The following is a 6001-nucleotide window of genomic DNA, read 5'->3' as shown; positions in this document are numbered from 1 at the left end:
TGGTTTCTGTCTCGCAACTTTACTGTTTTGGTTCACTCTAACTGCTCTCATCAGCGTTGTTTTCGTTTTTACCAAAGAGCTCTTAAAACCCCATCGTACACTACCTGTTTAGCACCAAACAGCAGACAGCAAAGTTAGCGACTATCTGTTGAACATAATGGAGCATTTAGCAGCTAAAGAGACAGATATTTAAACCAGAACAGAGCTAAAAGAAGACTGCTAATTGGACCTAAAGAAGAGTGAAGAATTGTCTTAAATTTAAGCGGCAGGACATGAGCTTGTTTACCAAAGATTTCTAGCCACTAAGATTAACTTGCAACTACTACAGTGGTAGAAAGCAACTAAATACATTTACTCAAGTACTGTACTTAAGAGCAAATATGTGGTACGTACATAACTTGAGTAAACCCCATGATAGCATAGTTCTACTCCACTAGATTTCACTATAATAGTGCACTTCATACTGCACTACAGTTTGAAGCTACTTTACAAATTGAGATTAAACATAACAAAGCCTAAGCATACAAAATATAATGCCTTTGTATAAATCCAATTACCCAACAGTATGTAAAGTGAATTAATTAGCTACACCTCCACCAGCTTCATCAGTAAAACATAATACATATAATTATATATCAATGCATTAGTAATAATAATATGATTTTAAAGAATCTTTGGTATCCTCCATTGAAGAATTCTAGTTTTGAGTTGAACATTTTTTTTTGATGATATTGCTACTTTTTAATAACGTAAGTGATCCACTACTGAACAACCACATGTCATTGGGCCATTCTAGTCACGGGATCTAACTTGATTCTAAAGCCATAATAATACATAATAAATGCAATAATTATCTTAACATATTTTAGGCTCTGGATTCAGACACAGACTGCGTGACACATACGGAGTGAGTTAGGACTGGTTTCTTTGTTTAGGACGATCATGTTTGTTGACTAATCTAAACATAACATCTACCTCTGGGTTGCAGCAGAGCAAATGGACATTTCATTAGATTGTGAAGCAAGCATGAAAATCCAAGAATAACTGACATCTCTTTGACATCTTTTAGAGTGGAAGTGACTTTTCACATGACCCCACACATCACACGACCCCACCGGCAGCAATTTTGGCTGAACTGGACCTCCAGTTTTAAACGCTCCTCTCAGCCTGAAGTCCCCTCAGCAGTAACACAACGCTCGAAAGGGAACAGCTTCAGGCCTTTCCTTCAAATTCATTACTCTGTTGGTTCAACATAATTATTGAGAACAGAGCCGCAAACCAAAATCCAAAAGTTTATTTATATATATATAGCAAATTAAGAATATATATATATATTTTCTTTGGGAAACAATATTTTTATTCCAGTTCTATTGAGTCAGCAGGTGATAAATAGCAGTGTGCCTTGTAATGTGTTGCCAGGTGTGTGATCTTTAGCTTAAGTATTTTTAAGTACTTACAAACATGTCAGCCTCACTAAATCAACACACTGAATAGAGCCTGACTGACTACATTGTATATAAAATATACGGAAACTGATATTTAAGATTTTAAGAATCTTACAATTTTAAAACAGCTAACAATGACATATCTACAGATGTTTGTTTGTTTTTTTACATAAAAATATAACATAAACAAAGGGACCTTTAAATTAGTTTTTTCAAAGAATATTGACCAAGATAGCTACTGAGCGGTACATTTTATATTTGACAAATTCATTTGTCAGTGCTTGTCAATGTTTCTACCACAACCATGTCTTTGGCATTTTGTACTGCAGTTTCTTGTAACTTAGCTAATATACTCAAACTAATATATCTGTAGTAAGCTGATATCAGCCAGTACATTGGCCTGGCTGAATTATGAATTTATCTTGAACACGAAACAATAAGAAAAATACACCCTCCCCCCTCTCCTCTGTGTGAGAAGGTGAGCGACGTCGGCAGGTACACAGAGTACTGGCTGGCATTTTTCAAGGTGAGGCTGCAGGTGACCTCTCACCTGGACGACTGGACTTTGCTGCACTCAGCTGTAATGATCGACTGTTATTCTTCACACATCAGCCTCGTCCTTTCACAAACTGTCCCTGAGGTGACGAGAAGGGAGATGAGAGGATGAAGGTTGCAGTAGAAAACAGACGTGCGTGTGTGTGTGTGTGTGTGTGTGTGTGTGTGTGTGTGTGTGTGTGTGTGTGTCAGGGTATGGAAGAAGCATATCAATACATTGCTTTAATGAGGTGCCAGCACAAATCTGCATTTTCTTTCTTTCTGCATGCGTAAATAAGACGGGAATAGATATGGCAACAATTCAGTGGTGATGGGAGAACAACGGTGGTCTTAAAGGCGTTTCTTTCATTAGAGTGAACGGCTTAGCCCTGGCAACAATTTTGTGGACATAGCAGCTAATGAGCCTCTTTGATATGCAAAGGAAATTTAGTTTCAGTAGCTGATTGCAGAATGTCCGGTCTTTTCTAAAATGAAAGACTCCAAGAGTCTGCACTGAAATTCTAAATGTGTTCATTGTGAAATGTTTACTCCGGCCATGCAGAGGAGAAATTCATTTAGAATTTAAATCGTCAATTTAAAGCTAATTTTGATAACACACTTAACACAGCAGCTCACCTCTAAGTGAGACAAGGTGCCGACGATCCTGAATGGAGCAGAATTATAAAGAATCTCTCTTGTTATCATCATCTTAGAATACCCATGTACAAAAATAATCCCCCACTGTCAGACTGAAAGAGCGAGCGGGTTAAACGCGAGTGCATAATCAGTTACTATGGACAATGAGCAACAATTGATTTAAAGCAAAAAGGCTGACACAATAACACTCTTTGTTGTCGGCATAAAAGATTAGGGTGTTCGCAGGTAATTATTTTCCTCCTCTTTAGTCTTATATATGCAGTAACAGCATATGATAGTTTAACTATTTGTTTAGGGTTATATGCGTGCTGACATTTTACCTACACGTAATATATAATATAAATATATAATATAAACTCCTTCACTATGTAATCTTTTCTTACATTGACCTGCTCCACTAAATATATGCTTTGACTGAGTTATTTCACAGCCACTACCACACAAAGCAACAAGTAATACAAGCCATACAATTTAGAGTCTCTAATACTATTTCCCTGCACTACAGAGGGAAGTTTTAAGCTTTTTTCACACTGGGATAACAAACCGGCTGAATTCATTGAAAGAATTAATTTTATCCAACAGGATATAAAGGAGTTAGAGTAGTACAACGTGCAAGCTATTGCATTAAAACACTGCTTACACAATGAAGCATCAATAAATAAGAGTAAGTACATTTTGTATAATACCTCAGGATTACTTTGAATGCAGGACAATTACTGTGTGATCTGAAAACTAAATAATACAAGACTTCACACTATTTTAGGAGCAGAGAAAACAAGTCTGACGTTACACCTTAATATAGGTATAATTGGCAAGCCCGTATTTGCAATCATGATTTATAAAGGCATTAGTAAAAACTTCCACAGCTGATGGGGTGTGTGTGTGTGTGGGGGGGGGGGGGGGGGGGGGGGAGATAAGCAGTGCCGGAAATGGAGGAGTCGACTGAAAGAGGCTGCGGCAGTATTAATTAAACAATGCCCATTTTAATCATAGCTAATTATATTTGCAGGCGAGGGTTGAGAGGAGTGAGGGGGTTGAGGGTGATTCTATCTGTGTCTGTGCTCATTAGTACGGTGAAGCTGTCTGATACAGCTTCTGTCATCAAATAATCAGCAATAAAAATGATCTCTGTCGGAGTTCGGTGATACTGTTAATACTGGTACAGTGAACACCAACACCAACACGGAAACAAAGCTGGTGAGGGATCAACCACGGACATAGAGCTGCTTTCAAGATTAAAACAGATGCCGTGAAACAACAAAGAAGGGAATATAATAGTCTGAAGTAAGATGGGAATTTATTTGAGGAAAAGAGCAGCCTAACCAACTCCCCACTGGTTAAATTGTTAATTAATGTTGCACCCATTTATCAGTCAAACGGCTGCTAATTAGTCTTTTCAATCTCCTCTGCCATGAACCACAATTTAAACTCTTTTTTTGCCCCCCCCCCCCTTCGCCTTGTCAATAAACCAGCCACCGTTCCCTTCCCTCTGTTTCTTTCTCTTACTCGGCTGCCTGTTATCTCTGCTCATCAGTGACCGTTTCCCAGCTATAAACATTCAGGAGCTCAGTTGTTGACCCTCGACTCCTGGCTGACCTGGAGGTCACCAGCAAAAAAAGTACAGGGGTATTGAAGGGAATACATCATGGCTGTGTCTTATCTCTATGAGGGGCAATTTAAAAGGACAAAACTACAGAGAGTCATGCAGTTAAGAATATGAGCACTGGGCCCCAAATACAGGTCAAAATGAACATTAAAGAGCAGTGGGTATCTACCTCGTCCTAGCTTGGTGACAGTGTGTGTGTGTGTGTGTGTGTGTGAAGCCGAGGTGAGAACACACTCCTAGCTGCAGTCCCACAGCCTCCCTGTATGTTACCTCCTGCCACAATCAGCTACGGCTATAAAAAGCGGATTATGCAATCCGTCCAAACCTCCTCACCTAAGCTCGGAAAAGACCAGGGTGTCTCTCTCTCTCACTCACTCACACACACACACACACACACACACACACAAACACACACACACAACAGGATTAGCATGCATGTTAAAAAAAGAAGGGGAAACGTGGTATACACAGCATCTTCTAACAAGACGCATTGGCAAATTGATTCAGTGTTTACAATCATATTAAGGCAAAATGCATTTTATTTGTTCAATTAGGTTGAAATGCAAGTAAAGAACAGCTTTCAGCTATAATGTATTTATTAGTGGGTATGGTTTAAAGAAGGATAACATGCAGATAAAGATACAGATTAGATATTAGATATGGATCTGATTAATATGAACACTAGTTTTTAGATCTAAAAAATACACTCCGATTTCAAAACAATATTGCAACATCAACACACATATGTGCATCATCGTGGTCTGCATGTGAAATTATGACATTAAGGAAAATATTTAGGAGCCAAAAAGATTATTTCCATTTCTGTCTCATGATGAAACAAATGGGACCAGTAATGGACAGAGAAAAGGTTTTCAATAAAAACGGGAATGGATGGAGAATGAAAGAGGGGGGTGGAGCGAGAAAGAGAAATTGGAGAGACACAGGAGTAAAAAGCGAGAGAGATTTTTTTTTTTTGTCCCCCGTCTGGTTTCCTATAAGAGGAACGAGAGGAGATAAGACTAAAAGGACTGTCACTCAGAGGAACAATCCTTCCAGTGTCCCCTCTTGCTCGTGCTGCGTCTCCCTCCTCCCTCCAATTTCCACAGATTCCTGCTGAGATAGAGTCGCTGTTCACAGGGACAGTTTGCTGACATCATCCGCTACATACTTAGTGTCCTCCACTCTCACTGCGCCCCCCCCCCGCACTTCTGTGACAGGCTGGACACACATATTTACAAAACCCTCACAGACACATGGTCATTTCCACCCTGTACAGTTCTCAATGACGAGCTGATTAATAGCACTATCAATCACATACGCTACAGAAAGTCATTGATCATTTTTTTGTTACTACTTCCTTCTTGCTTTTGTATTGTTTACTCATTGAAACATGGTAAAACTTACACTGAAAGAGAAAGAAGTTCAAACATATGCATCATAAAAGACACGTGGTTACACATAGATACTGTCCATCTCTAAATAGTCCAATATATGATTTAACTTGTTTATTTTTCAATTCAAATAACAACTTTAAAATCTGTATCATAATAACTATAATGTACACAAACATACAAAACAACCAGAGCTCCCTTTTCCGAGTGATGTATTGATCGTTTGCAGGCCACTGTAATAAGATTCAGTGGTCCGTTTCAAACTGCATGCTACAGTTAGTTACACTTCTTTTGGATATTAGTTACAGCAGAGATTGTATATGTATAGAATTGATTGTGAACAGTGTGACATCTGGAAAACTCCTTTA

This window comes from Anarhichas minor, unplaced genomic scaffold, assembly GCF_050575085.1.
Source record: "Anarhichas minor isolate MPS153535 unplaced genomic scaffold, ASM5057508v1 ptg000043l, whole genome shotgun sequence".
In the NCBI taxonomy this organism is placed as follows: domain Eukaryota; kingdom Metazoa; phylum Chordata; class Actinopteri; order Perciformes; family Anarhichadidae; genus Anarhichas; species Anarhichas minor.
Note: the sequence above shows the minus strand (reverse complement) of the source record.